Here is a 12,424-nt window from a genome sequence, read left to right as displayed (position 1 = left end):
TAAGGGTAAAAAGCTCTCTGAACCTACCTGGCCCTTTGTCGAAAATTAGGTGCCACTGAACCTGGTTGTGCCAGCCTTGGAGGTAAGGACTGCAATGAAGCATTTGAGATAGCTGGTAATGAGTCTTTCACGTGGATGTGGAGGAATTTTGGCTTACTGTTTTTTTGCAGAATTGTTTTAATTCAGCCACATTAGAGTGTTTTCAAGCATGATCGGCCTGTTTAAAGTCATCCCAGCTTCAGGGCACAAATCAATGGCCGCATATTCTCTTTCAGGATTTTCTGGGAGAGACCTTAACTGAGGCAAGTGAGGCTTGCCATTATTTTATGGCCTCCTCGAGGAGTCTTTGTTTTGCTGGTGGAGTAACTTTGTTAGGCCGGCCACTCCTGGGAAGGTTTACCATTGTTCCAGGCTGATAGATCAGTGACTTTCTCAGCTTTTTCTTTAGATTGTGTTGCTTTTTGAGATCTTTTATTTCAGTGATTTCTGGCAGTAACCAGGCCTGAGTGCGACTGGTGAAACTGAACTCAGCTTTCCCAAAAAAATGTTGAGACAATGAAGCCAGATAGGTTCAGATATCTTTTTTCCTTTTAGTAAATTAAATTATCATTTAAAAACTTAATTTTGTATTTAATCAGTTTATGTTTGGCTAATATTAATATTGAAAAATGTGTGGCATATGCAAAAAAAAAAATTGGAAGGGGTAAATACTTCTTCACAGCACTGTGAATAAAAGAGGATGACTGCCTTACTAAAAAAAAAAAACATTTACATGATAAAAGAGGGAAGACTTTTAACTATAAAGACTGTAAACAGTGTAATCAATGCAATCAAGTGGTTCCCGCAGAGTTTTTAATGCACCTGTGTACTACAGCAGAGCACACTCTTGCAGCTCCTGACCAAGTGTGACCCTGTACATGGTGCAATAAAACCCTGACCAGGCTGTAGTCTAACCAAAGCGCATAGCTTAAAATAGAGGCTCGCAATGTGAACGTGACTTATTTAGCAGATTTTGCCAACTGATATCAGACCAGATAATTAAACTTTGAAGATGATAATGATCCAGGCAAGACCAACTCTAATCAGTTTTAACAAGGTTAATAGTTCATGGAAACTCAAATGCCAGTAACATTAGCTCCAATTTTGTTTTGTTTTGGTGCAGTTTCTGTAGTTGCCAGGGATGCACGGCAGGTCATGGTGGCAAGCCGAACCATCATCAACTTCGCCAGCAGTGACGAAATACTTGTAAACGTTCGTGTGAGAGCTTCAGTGAATAGTAGATGGATCAAATGAAGGGACAGATGCAGATGCTGTGTCAGGTTTTTGCTGGATTTTTTTCCTCTATCATAAGGGCATGACTTTCAGAAACTGTTCATCTGCTGTAGATAGGTTTTTAGGCCTATCACTTTTTCTTTTGCCCTCCAGTTGTGTAGTTTCCTAAAATCTTTTAAGTACACACTGCACACTATGCTGAAATATGCCAGGTTTTCAGTTAATAGCTCTTTGGAAATCACCAATACTATGTTATGCCTGGCAAACTGTGTTATCTTGGGCATTTTTCATAGAATTAACTAAAGAAATGTGATCAAATTTCATATTGCGTGCCTAAAGATACAGTTGCCTGTTATGTATAGACACAGCACTAGTTCACCCCTAGAGTTTGAAGCCTTTTTATGCATGAATGATTCATAGGTCAGTGTTAAGTGGTTCAAAAAAACAAATATTCCTCTGAAAATGGTCAGGTACAAGGACTGGGCTAAAAATGAGTGAAAAAGCAGCTAATGTCCAAAGAAAACCCTTGAAAGACCTACAGAAAGCATGGAGAACTACTGCTCAAGATCACTTTAAAAATTATAAGAAAGTCTGCCTCCTTGGAAGCAAAATATAAAGAAATTAAGGGTGCTCAAGACTTTTGTACAATATTGTAATTCCTAATTAAAGTTTTTGTAAAAGTAATCAAAATGTATGTCAAATTATCCCACATCTAAGTATAATAAGTCTAAGATATGGAAATTAAGCAAACCATCTCTAAAATGTTAATGTCAGTGTTATATTTATTATGGCAGATATTGTCATATTACTTTCCTGTGGCAATATTGTTCTTATATCCTTCATACCATAGCTTATGTTCAGCAAGAAATTGATCTATTTTTGGCTCATCCTGTTTTCTGTCTTTTTTAGACACTCCTGTCCCCTGTTTTTGTGGCTGTTTTGAGCTCTTAATCAGAAGGTGGTCTTGAAGGAGCCGGGCTAAGAACTACTTGATAGTGCCTTTGTAGAATAGAGTACCTGCAGCTGTTTATGTTTGGCACAGTGATCAGTGGGAGAGGCAGTTGTATTGAAAGCCTTGGTGAGCAACACACAGAACCAACATCTGATGTCAGATCAGCATTGCTGATCTTCCCCACTCCATCACCTGGACAAAAATAGGCAAGTAAAAGCCTCTCAATTTTTCAGTAGACACAGAGGCCTGAATAAGGACAGAAATAATCAGAGATTTGAACTCCTGGGCCTGCCATCAAATGCCTCCTAGGTTAAAATCCATGTAGCAAAAAAACCTCAACTGTGACTCACATGTCCCCAATTTTTACTTCGATATGAAATTCAGGTCTGTATTAAAGCCTTACTTTTATGGACTAATGTGCAAATAGAGAATTTATATTATCCTTTTCCAATTATCCTTTTTTCAGGATGTCTCATGCTTAGAAATACCAGGGAGGTAGGCAGCTAAGTCACAAAGTAACCCCCCCCTTAGACATGTGACTGCAGCAGGTAGTCATTCTCCCAGTTGACCTATTCCCAGGAGACAGAAGAGGGAAAAGAGGCTGTCTGCTCTGTCAGTTGTGGCGAGGCTGCTCAACATCTTCATTTGCTGTCACTACTGACAGAGATGCACCTGTATCACTACCAGGGGCGTGGTGGCTATCGGGAGGTTCGGGAGGTTTCCCGAACAGCTGGTCGTTTCCGGGCCGAACCGACTGATAGACGATCTTTTATCCCCCCCGTGCTGTTCCATTGTACGATCGGGTAAAAGGCTTCTCCAATCCAAGCTCGAGGGCTGAATTTCAACCTCAGCCCTCCCCTGATCACTACTAATATTGCTGTCATTAGGTTAGTGTCAAATAAAAGCACAAGGTTGCAACTATTGTCCTCCAGCTTTATCTTTGCTAATGGCATTTAGTTCAGTTGAGGGTTGCTGCCATCTCCCGTTGCTTTTGTCATTCCGTCTGAATTTGGGCTGTATTGTATCACTCTGACATCAGTTTTCTCTCCTGGGATTATAAAACAGCCATTGTTTCCAGCAAAGAGCAGGACTAACAGCATTGTCTGTTCCACCAGCCTAATTGTCCGCAGGTATGGATGAAGATACACTGTCTCTCGGTGAGATTTAGAAGGACTGTAAAGGTCAGACTGCAAAGACTTGGTGTAGGCGCAGACAATAATACTTTGTTATGGCCAAACTCCTGTCACGGCTCTGTAAGATGCCGACAGAGTTGTGCATCCTTGGAAGTCAGACAAGACAGAGGGATATTCATCCAGAGTGCCAGCTGCTTCAAGTGAAGCCATTCTCTTCAGAGAGGCATGAAAAGTGTGTTTACTCTCAGCATTTTGTTATTTGTGAACTAGTCGTTAAATTTTTCTTGGACTGAATTAACAAAAGATGTTATTTATTTTATAAATGATTATCTAACCTATAAAAGTGAGAAGTGTTTGCATTAAGGGGTACTGTGTTAGAATACAAGCTTGAATTTTTTTCTTTACCAGAAAAGAAAAAGGACATACCTTCCACTTTTCCTTACTTTTCCTTTCCTTACCTCTTCAAAGGAAGCTCACATATGGATTGATGATCATTTTCATGTTGCCAAAGGTATTGTGTAGTGGGCCTAAGAGGATGGACCTCATAAAGTCTGGAAGGAATAGTTTGGTACTACCTGAAATTTGAAAGTTTTTGCATAGTAGCAAACCCTACATGGGATACTGTATTAGAGCTCCTAAGTGACACTCTCCTATGATTACAGATTATAACATATTGCACTCAGTTTGAGTATGTCTGTATCGATGAACGCAACTCGTCTGCAATAGGGGATTATAAATCTTATATTCCTGTACTGTATAAAAGCTGAGCACCTATGCCATTTTGTAGTTAAATTGCCATCCTGCAGCAACTATATCACTATTTCTGGAGCAATTTCTAAATTTTCATGTTGCCGTGAAATGTGAATGTGAATTTCTGTTCAGTGTGAGTTTTTGTGTTTTGTAGATGGCAACTGATTTGTGATTTCCACTAAAACACTAACACAAAAACAACTAACTTTACCTGATTTATCTCTGTCTGGACACATCAAAGCTGCTTTGAAGACAGCAACTGGTGCCGTTTACACGAGACCGTTTTCATTTTGAAACGGTGTCGTTTTGATGCGTTTCGGCCTTGCGTTTACACGACAACGGTGTCGTTTTGATGCGTTTCGCCCTTCTGTTTACACGACAACAGAGTGAAAACGATGTGTTTCAGAAACGGGGTCCAGAGTGGAGCGTTTCAGAAACGCACCGGCTTGCGTTTTCGTGTAAACACTTGAAACCGGGGTGATTTGAAAACGCTCGACTCGCACATGCGCACTATGGTTGCGACGGCCAGTTTTTCGCGCACGCGCAAACTGATAAACAGTACTCGCGGATTCACGAGTGCTTCTTATGCTTTTCCTGTGTTTTTACCGTTTTGTAATTCAGCATTGTGTGCAGCAGCGATCCAACCTCATCATCGGTCCACACAAAACCTCTCACATTGGCCGTTTTGTAAGTAATGAACAATTTGCCGCACTACCTACTGTGTCACTCCACGCATGCGCGTCTTGCGTAAACAAACTGCAAAGAGAAAACCAACGCCAACTTGTGGCCTGGCATGGGAACTACATCGTTTTCATCGTTTCACATGTCCTCGTGTAAACGCGGATCGTTTCTGAAACGCCATCGTGTAAACGAAAGGCTGAAACGCATCAAAACGACACCGTTTCCAGTGAAAACGGCTTCGTGTAAACGGCACCACTGACTGTGAGTCGTCACAGACCTGGGCCCTGTCTTTGCAGCAACCATTTAAAGAGCAACAAAATCACAAGTTGATTGTGTACAGAGTCACAATAAAACTGGTAATACTACAGTATCCGACCACTATTTTTACCAGTGTGAATGTGGCATAAGCTAATAGATAAGAGTCTTCCACTGGATAATGAAGTTAATGCAGTGATTAATATGTACTGGCTTGCAACAGGCTTCAACTGTTTCAGCTGTCTCTTTCAAAGTGCTATCTAGCTTCAAAAACACTACACCAAATTTGAAGGAACATTTGGAGTCGCAGCATGGCACAGTCAAACTTAGAGAGCAAGTCCCACCAAGTGGTGTGAAGCAGAGAGCTGTGGCTAATGCAGGAGGCCCCCCAGCACCCAAACAACAAAACCTGGACTTCGGTACAAAACCAGTAAGTGGGGGACAGTTGAAGAAGTTGGTTGGACTGTATGTAGTAGAGGAAATGCTGCCCTTAAACACGGTTGACTCACCCTCGTTTCGTGGTAGTCATTTTTATATTGGGGGGGGGGGGTGCCGGTTTTGTGCCAAAAAGTGATCCTCTGCCACAAAGTGATTTCTGATGTTTCTATGTGATTTTATGTGTAATATCTTTGCTTATATTGGTGAATAGAGTGCAGTCAGCATGATTTATGAAGGGCTTATATATAAAATGAAGAAATAACCTGTTTTGAAAGAATATATGGGCGTCTGTGTTATTGTACCTACATTATAATCAATCCAGTACTTTTTGGCCACTTAAAATATCTTTACAGAACTGTGATGTTATATTTGTTGCAATTTCTGCAGCCTTCATAGCCAGATTTCTGTTTAAAAAGACATTTTTAATGTCAATGACAGTTTTTACCTTAATAAAAAAAACAACTATATAAAAGTCACTTTGCCAAAGTGAGTGCAGCTTCTACCTTGTGATAGAAATGCTGTTTCTCACTCAAAATGGCTTGATATCATTCATGAAAGAAATGTTTGACAGGTTTCACAGATTATAGGTCCACAAGTCAGCAGCTGATGAATGTAACTAATAAAATTACTTGTAATCTAACTTAGTTACTTTGAAAATGAAATAATCAGTAAAGTAACTAAGTTACTTTTTGAAGGAGTAATCTGTAATCAGATTACTTTTTCAAGGTAACTATACCATAACTGGTGGTGACACAGCATAAGATTATTACAATGATGCCTCAGCAAATACATGCCATTATCAATATCAATTCATTAAAAAAAAACAAGGTCGGGGCGCTCAGGTGGCTTGGTGGTGAAGCCGGTGACCACATACGTATGCCGCGCACTGCGGTGCGGGCGGCGGGTTCGGGTCTTGGCCTGTTGCCAATTTGCCTGGTGTCTTCCCCTGTATCTTCCCCCCCATTTTTCTGTCTCTCTCTACTGCTAACAAAAGCCGCTGTGGCCAAAAAAAAAAAAACAAGGTCAAAGAGATCTCCAGTCTGTTCGGGAAGTTGCCCAGTGGTGGAAATATAGTATTGTATTGTTAAACTATGTGAAAGCCTCCGATGAAGCGATTGGGCAAGCTAGTGGGCCTTTTTAGAAAGCAAAAGACAAACAAATGCAAACAATTGTAGATGTCAAATCAGGTTCAGATGCCACGGATGGGCTGACAAAAGTGCTTTCATCTTACAATACAATCAAAGAGAAACTGATGCCATATGAGATGATGTACTGTAGTGCCTGTTAAATATGAGTACAGGTATGCCTTGAAATTATGGATTGTCTTTTTTTTTTTATCCCTTGGGCACAAAAAGTTTGTGAACTACTGCCATATCAAGCTTTGGCTGCAAATTTTAAGGAGAATGCAGAATGTGGCCAGCTGTGTGTAACTATCTGCTGTTTCCTGTACTTTGAATTTTAACACAACAATAGCAAATCAATCACTGGTATATTCAGGACTTTAGAAGGGACTGGAACATATAATGGATTAAATCACTGATTGCCTAATTTTGAGTCTTTGTATGGCTGAGTGACATGGGTATGATTTCGTTAAGGACAGGAAGTTATAAGACGGAAGACTGACAAAGGTGTGACAGATGGGATCCCATTAACTGAATAACAAAATCACTTTACTTAGGCCTTTTGTCACTGCTGAAGTACTATTGAGTTGCACAGAAACTAAGCTGATTTTACTAAAAAGGCCCCCGAAGGAAACATAATTGTAGTAAATGAGGTGTGGGTGGCTTCCTTTTTGTCCATGTGTGTTTTTGTAAAGTTTACTTATGCAGCAACAAGTGTGCACTTGTGCACACACACACACACACACAGAATTTCAGGAGATTGATGGTATGAATCAAATAGAAACTTTTTTCTTTTTTTCTCACAAGGCAGATTTTAAATAACACAGAAATCTATTTGTTGGCTCAAATTGATGCTCAAAATGAATTATGTCTGTGGCATCTTGTTCACTAGTGCCTGACCTATTCCATTGTCTAAACATGATGTAGTTATTCCCATGGGGAAAAAGTTCAAATGCCAAGGAAAAAAAAATTCAGATTCTGTCAAAAAGACCTTCTTTACTATTCCGAGCATGCCGTGCCTTCATGTTTTTTGGTTGTTTTTTTTTTCTGAAGTGAGCATGGCCTATAGTATTCTGTGGTTATATGGACACACAGGGCATATGACTTAACTTTTACTGATAATAGCTTTCTGATCAGGTCCAGTGCTTGAAAGAATACCACAGAGATTGATTCTCCGTCCGCTGTCACAAGTCTGAAGATCTTTCGTTAAGGGCCATTGGAGTGCAGAGCTGAGACAATAGTTTTCAGAAAGCCGCTAGATTTGTTTCACTGTAACTGGCTTCAGAAATGGAGAAATCATTAAAAGTGAAATTGAACCTATTCTGCTCTATACCTAACTTGAGTCTGCCGTAATTACATGACCATTTTCGAAAAGTGTTTTGTAATCATGCTCTTACTCTCTCATGCCCCTGACTTATGATACTCCCACAGTTTCTTCTGTTGTTTGCTTTGCAAACAGAGAGGAAAAGTCTAGAGTTTACGCTCTGGTGTTGCCTCTCTCTTGCACCATCGTCTGTGTCCCTGGCCCTCACAGCTCTGCTCTCTGTCAGACACTCCTGTCACTCTCCTGCTGGCCTGCCATCCTGCCAACCGACCAGTGCTGATGGAGCCAAGAAACAACAAGGCTGACAGTCAGGGTGACTCACCAGCCCCAAGAGGATTCTTTAAAGACACCCTCAACCTCTGAAAGTACAGTATGTACAATCAACTCCCCCATGTCTCCAAATATTTATAGATAAAAAATGTGTGTGGGCTGATTTTAGGCAGTGTGCTATTCTGTGTATCTTCTGGTTGCTTATTTACATCCATTTCTACTTCCCAAAGGTCCAAGTCACTAATTTGAGGTTTGGTATTTTATGTACAGCTTGTAGTACTCATCCCCATACTGGGTTTGATATTAAAATAACTTTCACACGCCCATACTACAGTATTGTGTGGTGCGTTCGTGCTGTTGGCAAACTGATATACTTAATCACATTAAGTTATAAAAAAAAAAAAAAAACCTTATGGTTTACATGTGAGTAACCTGACAAAAATTAATATAATTACATGATGGAAAAAAGGTGAAGCTGTAGGCTGGACTAATTAACATGGCTTAAAATCCCATTGCCTTGAGTATGTTAATACAGTTAATTATCTAACAAAACCTTTAATATAGCATTAATTAAATACAGTAAACTTGGCTCAATACAGTAAACTTGACTTAATAATGTGACAAATAATGTAACTTTGATACTGCAAATATCATCATCTGAAGAGAATGTGGTCATTTTAACCCACTGACTGATGGTTGCAATATGAACCTTCATGTGCCCAAGATGTACCTGTGTAAAATGATTAATTATACAAATTATTATACAATTTTGCTATAGAGCACATGTCTTTTCATTTGAGTTATTTATGTAAAATTGGTTTGATAAAAAAATTAAAGAAAACAAAATAATCCACCTCCCAGATACACCAGTGCCATTAATCATGAATCAAATCCATAATCCTACATTTTAATCAGAGCTCTGATACTACTTTGATATTCATGACTTTCTCATTAATCTTTTATTCTAGGCTAGATTCTGTACTTTGCTTTATAGTTCACTGTAACCACCTTTAAATCTTCAATCGTGCCTTTATTGATTCTTTGGCCACTTATGAGTAGCATAAAAAGATTGTTAATATTTACTGAATTTTCAGTTGATGTGTAAGCAAACACTAGTTTGTTGAGTATTAGTCCAATAGAGCACGTACTGTCTTTTAGCACGATTTTTGTACATACACAGCTACTGATGGATATACCAGGTTCTTAAGGTGCTCAAACTCCACTAATTTAACCAGTAGTGTCAGCTAAAAGCTGCCTGTTGCATCAGTAAGTGGTGCTGATGAGAGGAAGGACAATGATGATCCTAGAGAGGCAGAAAAGCTACAGGAATGCGAAGGCAGCTGTAGAATTAGGCAATATTTTTGGGGTACATTGTTTCACTTGTCGACTTATATAATTTTATTTTTAAAGACAAAGTTTAGCCATAGGAAAATTTGAACTGATGCTGTTTTTATTGTTGTTTGTTTCATTTACTTCACTTTGTATGAAGTTGATTATTAAAGAAAAATTATTGATGGCATCATATCCGAAACCATCCTCACAGTGTCATGAGAGGTAGGCTTGATTAAATGTACTGAGGGAGGTCTGGTCGTCCACAGCTGGCCTCAGCTCTCATATAGCTCTAGGTGCTCTTCATAAGAAGCACATAGAAAATTTAATTTTGTCCACAGCTGCAATCTGCTGAAATATTTCTGATAAAATCCCTTAATACACAGTATATGCAACAAACTGCATGTCGAAATTTCTAACCAATGTAATGTTATACAAGATGAAGTAAGTTTGATTTTTAAAGTGACCCTAAAGTTTTAAACGGTAATGTAAAGAAAGCTTATTTGGGGCGTATTTGTCCTGAGCCACCCAGTGATCTTGAGCTCAGCTTGTGCTGTCAGTTTCAGCAGATTTCCTTTCATAATACGAGGGCAGTAATTGAGGGTCATCAACCTAAGTGTTAGTGTAAGGTAGGCTTACATCACATAACTAATAATTAACAGCATTTCTTGACATCACCACCCACAGAGAGAAGAGAAGAGAAGAGAAGAGAAGAGAAGAGAAGAGAAGAGAAGAGAAGAGAAGAGAAGAGAAGAGAAGAGAAGGAGCTCATATTGTTTGGAGGCAACAGTATGACATCTGCAGGGAGAAGTAAAAGGATAAAGATAGCATAAGGTTGTTGTTCTCTGTGTGTGTGTGTGTGAGACAGAGACGGCTGCAGCGCTGTGGGCTGTAATAGAGAAGAGAGAGCATTTGGCACACTCAACACTGAGGCAGCAGGAACTTGCAGCAGAACTCCACAGAGCCCTCTCTATCTGTAATCAGCCGAGCGAGAGGGGAGTCACACGTCCTTTTTCCTCCACACAAACAATCCCCATTTCTTTCCTGTCTACCTCCTTCTTTATCACTCCTTTTCATTCCAGTCTTACTCAGTTACATTAATCCATATTAATTTGTAGCATTGTGAGGTAGGTATTGGGAGTCTTCTGTATTTTTTTAACTTCATCATACATGCAGAGACTTCAAAGCTTAGACTTATTTGCGCAGCTCAGTTGAGAATTTACATAATATTAAATGGTAACAGGTACAGGATAATTGTGTAAGTAAACACTTTACTGAGAAGTCAGTTCAGTCTTCTGAAAAACGGAGACACTTTCTCAAACAGTTACAGTGCTTTTAGCTCTTTACAAAGGACTCATTCAAACGTGAGTCAACTGTATACTTCACACTGAACAACAAGCTTCACAAGCACTTCCCATCCAACATCGTCCTCTCATTGCTGAGTTTTATAAAACCAGAAAATGTTATTTTTTAGGTTATTTAACAAAAAAAAAAACAACAAAAAAAACAAGACCCCTCACTGATAAGAACATCCTCCAGCCGTTACTGAAAATCCATCCATTCTCTTCCGCTCATCCTGTTCAGGGTTGTGGGGTGGCTGGAGCCTATCCCAGCTGACATAGGGCAAGAGGCAGGGAACACCCTGTACAGGTCGCCAGCCTGTCGCAGGGCCAACACAGAGAGACAGACAACCATTGACACTCACATTCACACCTATTGGCAATTTAGAGTGACCAATTAACCTAACCCCAGTAATTGCATGTCTTTGGACTGTGGGAGGACAGACAGAGAGTATCATGACAATATCCCCTTTATATGTGGTGGGAGGATAAAAAAGGATATTGCACTCATAAATATACATAGATTAGTGTGTAATTAAGGCTTCCATTAAACTGGTGCATTTTCATAAACTTAGAACTAAGCCACTAAAAATACTTAGGAGCAGGTGCCAGTTTGTTGAAGCCACCATGTTGCCCCACCGTCTTTGAATACAGTAGCCAAGATGGACATCTCCCTTCTGACTAATCACATTTTATGTATGCAGCTAAAGACTGGCCACATACACAGTACACCAGAAGCAGAGGAGAAGCCATAGGTATTTGTGTGCTGTGAAGGGACATTCAAATTTGTGCCTGCACCTTCATACTCAAGATATTAAGGTTCAGAGGCTAACAGCAGCCAACAGTGGCAAAAACAGCAGTGCATACTGACAGAAAAGTTCAGCATACCCTCAAAAACTCACTTCAGTATTACAGTCATCACGCAGAGGTGAGCTTAAATGGCTCATTGACCTGTATTCAACTCCTTTCACAAAGTTTTATAGCCTCCTCCAGAGTGAATAGAGGTGAACGCTCCTCACTCAGCATTGACAGCTGAGCTAAACAGTGGACTGACAGCCTCCCCAGATAAGAAAAAACTCCTAGGCAGATCTGGTCTGTAGTCACTTTTCTATCTTGATATTATTTTGCTATCTATCTTTAATTGTGAGGGGTAAGAAAAGTGAACTCAGTTGACCGCAGTCTGCAACCTCCTGACATGCAGCAGTGAAATTTTTACACACTGCAACTTTAAGTAGTATCTGTCAGGACATTAAAGAAGATGGCGAGAGATTGCCAGCAAAAGTTGCCCTTTTTATTAACAATTAAATAGTTGCTGTGGGCCGCAACCAAGCCAACAAAAAAACAAAACAAGAAAACAGGACTCACTCTCACTCTCACTCTCTCGCTCTTCCTCATGCACACAAACATGCAGGTAACAACAGAACAGTGGGAAATCACAGAGCATCTGCACAGAACGGTATCTAACTTTAACTAACAGAATCGCTACAGTAGGTTAAAAATAAAAAAGAATTACATGCATTTATTTTTTTTGTAATCCTTAATGGAAATCAGGACAAGGA

The sequence above is a fragment of the Archocentrus centrarchus genome, chromosome 7 (assembly GCF_007364275.1).
Source record: "Archocentrus centrarchus isolate MPI-CPG fArcCen1 chromosome 7, fArcCen1, whole genome shotgun sequence".
In the NCBI taxonomy this organism is placed as follows: Eukaryota; Metazoa; Chordata; class Actinopteri; order Cichliformes; family Cichlidae; genus Archocentrus; species Archocentrus centrarchus.
The sequence above is the reverse complement of the archived record's forward strand: the minus strand, read 5'-3'. Positions refer to the sequence as shown.